Source organism: Primulina eburnea, chromosome 1 (assembly GCF_022965805.1).
Source record: "Primulina eburnea isolate SZY01 chromosome 1, ASM2296580v1, whole genome shotgun sequence".
Lineage (NCBI taxonomy): Eukaryota > Viridiplantae > Streptophyta > Magnoliopsida > Lamiales > Gesneriaceae > Primulina > Primulina eburnea.
This window is the reverse complement of record NC_133101.1, coordinates 52,328,594-52,338,548: the sequence shown is the minus strand read 5'-3', so window position 1 is coordinate 52,338,548 and position 9,955 is coordinate 52,328,594.

Below are 9,955 nucleotides of genomic sequence, written 5' to 3'. Positions count from 1 at the left end.
ACATCTATTGTGTATGCGTGCTCTGTTCAAATCGATGAACGAGTGGTTTTTGCTGATTTGATTGTTATCCCGATGGTTGTGTTTGATATTATACTTGGCATAGATTGGCTATCGACCTATCGTGCAGTGATTGATTGCGTTGCTAAGATGGTGAAATTTACAGATGATGGCAATAGGGAAGGTATGCTCGCCAGTGCAGGTACTTCGCTGGTCCTTCCTTTTATTTCGTGTCTTGAGGCTAAGAAGTTGTTGTTTAGAGGATGTGATGGGGTTTTGGCTTCGATTGTGGATGTGGATAGAATGGTTGAGTTGAATATTGATGATATTGATGTGGTGAGAAAGGTTCCTGATGTTTTTGAGGATGATGTTCCGGGTTTACCGCCGGACAGAGATGTGGAATTTGTTATTGATCTAGTTCCGGGTACGGTTCCTATTTCTAAGGCTCCGTATAGAATGGCCCCTTCAGAGATGAAAGAGTTGAAGACGCAGTTGCAGGATCTTTTGGACAAAGGTTTCATTCGGCCGAGTTCTTCGCCTTGGGGAGCTCCGGTTCTTTTCATCAAGAAGAAAGATGGGACTTTGCGGCTGTGTATTGACTACAGAGAGATCAACAAAGTGACTATCAAGAATAAATATCCGTTGCCACGGATAAATGACTTGTTTGATCAGTTGCAATGGGCTACCGTGTTTTCGAAGATTGATCTGCGATCTGGCTATTATCAGTTGAAGGTTAGGGAGTCTGATATCCCTAAGACGGCGTTCCGGACCAGGTACGGTCATTATGAATTTCTTGTGATGTCTTTTGGTCTGACTAATGCTCCTTTAGTCTTCATGGATCTGATGAACCGGGTGTTCAAGCCGTATTTGGATAGCTTTGTCATTGTTTTCATCTATTGATTTATTCCAAGACCAGAGAGCTTCATTCAGAGCACCTCAGAGTTATTCTCCAGTTGTTGAGAGAGGAGAGGTTGTATGCTAAGTTGAAGAAATGTGAGTTCTAGTTGGAGCAGATTTCTTTCTTAGGCCATGTTGTCTCGAAGGATGGTATAGCTGTTGATCCAGTAAAAATCGAGGCGGTTCAGAAATGGCCTATCCTTACCACTATATCAGAGGTACGTAGTTTTATTGGTTTGGCGGGTTATTATCGTCGTTTCATTTCAGATTTTTCAAATATTGCCTTGCCGTTAACCAATCTGACGAGGAAGACTGTGAAGTTCGAATGGTCCAATGATTGCCAAAGTGGATTTCAAGAGTTGAAAGTTAAGTTGACTACATCTCCGGTACTTGCATTGCCCAGTGGTTCAGAGGACTTTGTTGTTTATACCGATGCATCGAAGAAAGGTCTTGGTGCAGTGCTGATGCAATGTGGAAAAATCATAGCCTATGTTTCTCGTCAGTTGAAGGACTATGAGAAGAATTATCCTACGCATGATTTGGAGCTGGCAGCTGTGGTTTTCGCCCTGAAAATCTTGAGAAATTATTTGTATGGCGAAAAGTGTGAAATTTTCACGGACCACAAGAGTTTGAAATATTTGTTTTCTCAGAAAGAACTCAATATGCGACAGAGACGGTGGTTAGAGCTTGTCAAAGATTATGATGTGACGATTAGTTATCACCCAGGGAAAGCGAATGTTGTAGAAGATGCTTTGAGCCGTAAGTCGAGTTCTTATTTGAGTTCTATGATTCAGCAGCCGTTGTTGTTGGACTTGCAGCGAGTGGAGATAGCTTTGGTAGTCCCAGGAACCATTGCTCGCTTTTCAGCGTTGATCATTCGGGCTACTTTGACAGACAGGATCCGTAGAGAGCAGGCCATTGATGTTCAGTTGACAGAGTTGAGAGCCAGAGCAGAGGAGAGAGGTAATTCAGAGTTTGGCTTGAATGGAGATGGTTTGGTGACATTCAGAGGCCGTATTTGTGTTCCTACTGGTGATGATATTCGACGAGACGTCTTGACAGAGGCACATGCCGCGCCATACTCGATACATCCAGGCAGCACCAAAATGTATCAGGATCTTCGTAAGCTCTATTGGTGGCCAGGTATGAAGAAAGATATTGCCATGTTTATTTCTCAGTGCCTAACTTGTCAGCAGGTAAAGATCGAGCACCAGAAACCTGCTGGGACATTGATTTCATTGCCGATTCCTCAATGGAAATGAGAGCATATTACGATGGACTTCGTGACTGGTCTTCCCAGAACGCAGAAAGGTTTTAACTCTATTTGGGTTATTGTTGATCGGTTGACCAAGTCAGCGCATTTTCTTCCAGTCAAGAAGACGTACTCCATGAACCAGTATGCCGAAGAGTACATAGCAGAGATTGTTAGACTTCATGGTGTTCCTGTGTCGATCGTGTCTGATCGTGACCCTAGATTTATTTCAGAGTTTTGGAAGAGTTTGCACAAAGCTATGGGTTCACGGTTAGCGTTCAGTACAGCTTATCACCCCCAGAGTGACGGTCAATCAGAGAGAGTTATTCAGATTCTAGAGGATATGCTCAGAGCTTGTACTATCGATTATCTTGGTAGCTGGGATTCCAAATTGCCTCTTGTTGAGTTCACGCATAATAATAGTTACCAAGAAACTATTGGCATGGCACCGTATGAAGCACTTTATGGCAAGAAATGTAGATCGCCCTTGTATTGGGACGAGATTGGTGAGAGGAAGATGTTGGGACCAGAGTTGGTCCAACAGACAGCTGATGTTGTTGCGGTTATTCGGGAGAGGATGAAGACAACACAGTCAAGACAGAAGAGTTATGCTGATGTGCGTCGTAGGCCGTTGCAGTTTGAGGTTGGCGACCATGTGTTCTTGAAGATTGCACCTCTTAAGGGTGTGATGTGGTTTGGCAAGAAGGGAAAGTTGAGTCCGAGATTTATTGGCCCATTTGAGATCTTGGACAGAATTGGTGATCGAGCTTACAGGTTAGCCCTACCGCTAGATCTTGACAGAGTTCATAATGTTTTTCATGTCTCCATGCTCAGGAAGTATATTGCGAATCCTTCCCATGTTCTTCGCCACGAGCCATTGGATTTGACGCCGAATTCGACTTACCAAGAGATTCTGGTCCAGATTCTGGATCGCAAAGTTAAAGTGTTGAGAAACAAAGAGATCGGCATTGTTAAAGTCCTTTGGAGGAATCATTTGATTGAAGAGGCCACGTGGGAACCATAGGATGAGATGAAAGAGAAGTACCCTGAGTTGTTTGCGCAGTGACGTCAATTTCGGGGACGAAATTCCTCTAAGGAGGGGAGATTGTAATAGCCAAGCCTGGTGAATGGTACGGTTTAAGTTTTCGTATGTTTATGGATTATTTGGTTTAGATGTTAAGAGTTGTGATTATGGGTCGTAGTATTGTTGGTTATTATTGTTTTGTGGCATTTTTGATATTAGTTGATGGTAGTTGTATTGTATCAGCATTGCGATTCGATTTTAGTTGCATAAGAGTTTGTTTTGGCCGAGACCAGACCGCACCCGTGGTAATTTGAGCAGCGCCCCCGCGGTCTTTATTGCAGCATTTTTGGTAGATTGCCGAACAGACACCGCACCCACGGTGTGATAGTTACCGCACCCGCGGTGGAGGCACAGCACCAGCGGTAAGTTTCAGAGCACACCTGCGGTCGACATTTTCAGATTTTTGGATGTGTTGCCGAGGGCACACCGCACCCGCGGTGCATGTTGGAGCGCACCCGCGGTGCATGAATAGTGAAAGCGTGTTTCAGATTTTAAGTATTATAATTGGATGAGTTGCTCACTTTTCCCTCATTCTTTTCTCTCTTTCTCGGTTTCTTCTCTCAAAGAGACTAGGGTTTCTTCATTTCCTTCAATTCCTTTCTTTGATTCAAGTTCCTTGTTGGTTATTTGTTGTGAGATCAAGGTTATTTTGGGATCAAGGAAGCTAAGGTAAGCTTTTGATTTAGTTTATTCTTAGTTTTGGTGTTGGGAGAAATCATGGGTTTGGTGATGGTGTTGGTTTTATGGATTATTGATATGGGTTTATGATTATTGAGATGTTGATGGTGCAACTTATGGTTTACTGTTGTAGGTGGTGTACCAAGGGTTTAGATTCAAGGTTTCTATTGGTTGTAAGTGGAATTTCATTCCTTGTGCTCACATGATATTATATGTATTGTGTTTCAAAGGTTTTAATGTGCTATTCCCTTCATTTGATTCATGTTATGTATTGATATTTTTGTATATTATGGAGGCATTTGATGTCTCAATTGTGAAAAAGGGGAATACAAGAGATAGAGTCTTCAAAGTGTTTGATGAAATGCCAAAGAGAGAGTTCAAAATGATTTATGGATTGATAGATACATAGTCAGAGATTGCATGCAATTACTTGATCAACGACCATAGGCTTATATCCATCAGAGTTATCGATTTATATCGATGGGATATAGGTACAGAGACAGAGATACTATATAGATATCAATCCAACAGAGAAAACAGAAATACCATCTTATTGTTATATTATGCTATGTTATTCATATTTCAAGAGTTGATGGTATTCAATGTTTTAAAGTCATGTTTTCAGAGTATGATATGTACATTGCTATGTAAGAGTTCCACTTGCTGAGTTTTATACTCATTTCAGTTATTTCATGTGATGCAGATTAAAGCGACGGGCCGGGACGTTGATTGTGGGCCGGAGTCATATGCACACCAAAGATGGAAGGAAGACGGCTACTTTTGCTAGCATTTTGGACATGATCATAAAAATGATATTTTGTATTTTGTTGTATAATTTCATTGATCATGTGTATACTTTTGATTATATATGAAATGTATTTTGAATCCTTCCTCCATTTTGAAGAAAATTTTAAATTCCGCTGCTATTTTATTAAAACGGGTCAAAGGTGTCACAAGATGCATTGTATGGTTGTGTGTATCGACGCTTTACAAAGGGGGAAGTATGATTTTGTGACGAATTTGAACCCATCTCAATTTTGGATGTTGGTTCATTGTTCGAAGAAACTTTTTGATACTCATCGTACCAAAAGAATCGGTTCTGATGTTTCAAACCGGCTGGACATATAAAGTAATAGTGGCCGGGTCGTGTTGAATGTGGACCAGCTTCACGTAATACCATAAAGCCATTGCCTCACTCGCACTGTGGTGGTGTCTTCACATCCATAAAAGCTATACTAAAGAATCATTCAATGATTTTCTAAATGAGTTACATATCTATACATATCTGTTTAAAATAAATTTGCAATGGAATTAATTATTTCTCAACAACTGAAACTTCAGAAAACCAAAAAATTTGTAAACAAGTTTGATCTTCAATGGAGAAGATGACAATGACATCGATAACCACCGACAACCATAGAAGTGAAAGTTGATTAACATGTACAATGTACACCCATACAACTTGCAACCCATCTACGTTGTTGTATACTGGAAAAAGTATTTCTCAACATATTTCTAAAAAAAGTTAACGAAAATCATCACATGTTCGTACATAAAAAACTCTTAAATTTTTTTCAGAATTACTCACGTTCAGTGCAGTAAGATGGTTGTATATCGATTTTCCTTCAACGCAATATGTGCTCTGTAACGTCTCACTTTTTTTTTAAAATTCTACTGGACATTTTTTTTTCTAGAATAAAAGCTCGCATTTGTCGAAATATCATTTAAACGTTTTGCATGCATGCGCTGCACAGAAAAATATAACATTTAAAAATGATCTTAAATATTTGACAATAAAAATAGCGCAGTTTTAAAATTTCCAAACTCCTCCAAAATCAAACGTAAACGAATAAAAATCTTAAAATCGTCAACGTATAAAAAATTTCATCTCTTCTCAAATCTCATAAATCATAATGCGGAAAACATGCGGTCATCAGGTCGTGTCACCGCACCAGTTCTGCCTACTCAGAGTTCGGCACCTCCAGTCTCCTCATCATGAAGCTCACCTGCATCACACACGCCTAGTGAGTCTAAAGACTCAACACACCTGTACCGTTAATAACAAGTACATATATCTAGCACACAACAGTGAAAAATATCATACTCAACATATCTTTCATTAACTTAAAAGCATAATGTAAACGTGTTGTGTAAAATCATGTCATGTCAAAGAATGTCATCTCATATCATCATATACGTAAACATATCTTTCATGAACTTTAAAAGCATGAACATCAACGTCTCGTGTAAAATCATGTCGTGCCAAAGCATGTCATCATTAATCATCATTCATCATTCATCGTTTATTTATCGTTCATCATTCATCGTTCATCATTCATCATTCATTTATCGTTCATCATTCATCGTTCATCATTCATCTTTCATCATTTATCATTGGTGAATTCAGTTCATTAGAGGTGACTATTGTACATCATTCATCATTTACGATGGATCCATCATACATAGAACCGCGGTACCCGGCGGCTGTCAGACATCAGTGACATGCTCACCCATCCACTGTGCCTAGGCATCATCATCAGCATTTACATATACGTCTTAACCATTTACATATACTTCGATAGCCACAACTAATTCCCATCATTCAAAACATTATCATTTTCATCACTTATAAAAATCTTGAATTTATGCAATTTTTCTTAAATCCAAGCATGCGACGTATATCTTTATAAAATCTTAAAATCGTGATCATGATACATGAACATTTAAAATATCATAAATTTGTGCTCAGGGTGCTGCCAGGACCAAAATCTCACCCTAAGTGCAAAATGACCATTTTGCCCCCTGGAAACCCAAAAATTACCATTTTGCCCCTATACGTAAAATTCCATGTTTTTGACATTTTCTTAATTCCATTGACACTAACATGTCCCAAATAATTATTTAAGCCTACATGAATTTTCTCATATTTTTATTTGACTTAAATCGATGACCTTTAAATTAATCTTTAGATATAATATATCAATGCATTTTATTCTCGAATTAAACCAAAACTTAGCATAAAATTCCCAAATTAAAAACTTAGACTTCTAATTATTATTTGAGCTTAAATAAAATTTCCCATAATTTTATTAAGCTTAAATCTAGATGTTTCCATTAATCCTTTAATTAACGTTTCGTGCGGCGATTAAATCCAGGATAAATCCAAAACTCATTATTTTGATCTGACGCTTACCAAACTCCTTAAAATGTCCCAAAACATATTTAAAACATTCTTAGATGTAAACCCGAGCCCACTTTACAACTTAACCGATTCATTTTAAAACTTGGAGCGGGGTCCCGATTTTAACCCGAATCGACTCTAAACTCAACCAAATTTCTCCCAACTTTTTAGCATATCTTAAAAACACTTAAAAGGTCCTAACAACCCTAAAACCGAGCTCTTAAACACCTGAACCCTCCTGGAACAGCTGCTGGAAAAATTCATCAAGCCACCCAACTTAAAGCTTATGCACCTACTCGAGCTATTCACCAACCTAGACCGCACCACCTACGACCAGCCATGACTCGACCACACTAAGGCCACTCTAGGACCCTACTGGACCCCATGAACTCACGGCTAACCTCCCATGTAAGCAGCAACTCACGACAACCGCTAGTCTTCCCAAAGCGTCTAACCCGTAGCCTATTTCCTACCTTCTCGCACACCGCGCCTAAAGATGGTTCCAGCACGTGTTGAACCCTTTCAAGCCTTGTCTCGGACCCACCAGGATCTGGTCTAAGGCTCGGCTAGGTCCTGGTGTTGCTAGTTACCTCTGCACGCTAAATAACCCAAGAAACGAGCTATCCCCTTGAAGCACTCATCTCGGCTAATCATCTTGCAACCACCAGCAACAATTCTAAACCCCAAAACACCACCTTGAAACCAATTACAGCCCTTAAACAACTAAAAACAGCAGCCCCTTGCACCACAGAAAACAAAGCGTGAGTTATATGTCGGCAAGACATTTATTTAATGCAAGTTGGCTGGTGGCCTGCTGCACATTAAATATGAATGTCGAGAATTTTGAAATGAAATTGTGTGTTCAGACTGAACGCGTTTTATACGCGGTTTCACACCTCGGAATTCTACTATAAATAGGTGCTTCATTCTTTCATTTCAAATCATCCCTTCTTCGAGTTGTTTCTCATCTTATAAGCATTTAAGTGCTTAATTCTATAATATTTGTGAGGTGTTTTGTTCTCCTGTATTAAGAGAGTGTGTGTTCTCTTTGGAAACACAGTGAGTGAGTTGTACACCACAAAATATTATAGTGGAATTCTTTTCATCTTGCGCGTGGTTTTTACCCTAATAATTTTTAGGGGTTTTCCACGTAAATCTCTGTGTCTAGTTTATTCTTTATTTTCGTGTTTTATTATCTCAAATTCCGCACGTGGGACCAACAAGTGGTATCAGAGCGTTTGTTTAAAATTTCCTAAAATTCTGAGTATGCTCTGTGGTTGCAGCCTAGACTGATCTTCCACATCAGAAAAGATTTTTTGAGATTTTTTATAAGGCGGGATTATTTTGTCCAGTCTACTAAAATTATTGTAGACAAAATGGCGGGAAGGTACGAGATAACAAAGTTCAACGGAAGCAATTTTATGCTGTGGAAAATAAAGATACAAGCAGTTTTAAGAAAGGAGAATTGCTTGGCGGCTATTGGAGATAGACCCGTGGAGATCACAGATGATGGAAAGTGGAATGAGATGAATGATAATGTTGTTGCCAATTTACACTTGGCTATAGCCGACGAAGTTTTGTCAAGTATCTCTGAGATAAAAACAGCCAAAGTTATCTGGGATACTCTGACAAAGATGTACGAGGTCAAGTCGCTACACAACATGATTTTCCTAAAGAGAAGGCTTTATACTCTTCGGATGGCGGAATCTTCGTCGATGACCGACCATATAAATACACTAAATACTCTATTTGGCCAACTCACTTCCATGGGGCATAAAATAGGGGAAAATGAACGTGCGGAGCTTCTACTTCAAAGTCTACCAGATTCATACGATCAACTTATCATCAACATTACCAACAATATTCTTATGGGCTTTCTAAGATTCGACGATGTCTTAACTGCGGTTCTCAGAGAAGAAAGTCGGCGCAAGAATAAGGAAGACAGGTTGGTAACTTCGAAGCAGGCAGAGGCTTTGCCGATGATAAGAGGAAGATTCATGGACTGTGACTCCAGTGGGAGCCAAAGACGAGGTAGATCAAAGTCAAGAAGTAAGAAGAAAAATATTTACTGCTTTAAATGTGGCGGTAAAGGGCACTTCAAGAAAGAGTGTACGAGTATTGATAAAAGTTCTCAAAGAAATGTGGCCAGTACTTCAGACAGTGGTGAAATATTATTCAGCGAAGCAGCAACTGTTGCAGAAGGCAGACACAAATTTTGTGACACATGGATTATGGATTCAGGAGCGACGTGGCACATGACGTCTCGTAGAGAATGGTTTGATCATTATGAACCAGTCTCAAGAGGATCTGTATTCATGGGAAATGATCATGTCTTGGAAATCGCTGGGGTCGGTACTATCAAAATAAAAATGTTTGATGGAGCCATTCGCACCATACAGGAGGTACGACATGTGAAAGGACAGACGAAAAATCTTTTGTCCTTGGGGCAATTGGATGACATCGGGTGCAAAACTCGGATCGAGAACGGGATAATGAAAATTGTGAAAGGCGCGCTTGTGGTTATGAAGGCGGAAAAGGTTGCTGCCAATCTGTATGTACTTTTGGGAGAAACACAAAAAGAGGCGGAGCTAGCTGTTGCATCAAATGGTTCAGGAGAAGAATTAACAGTGTTATGGCATAGAAAGCTCGGGCATATGTCAGAACGGGGTTTGAAAATTCTCTCAGAACGGAAGCTGCTGCCGGGACTTACAAAAGTGTCACTACCCTTTTGTGAGCGCTGTGTTACCAGTAAAAAACACAGATTAAAGTTTGGCATTTCTACTGCCAGGAGCAAAAGCATATTGGAGCTGATTCATTCGGATGTTTGGCAAGCACCGGTTGTGTCCCTAGGAGGAGCGAGATACTT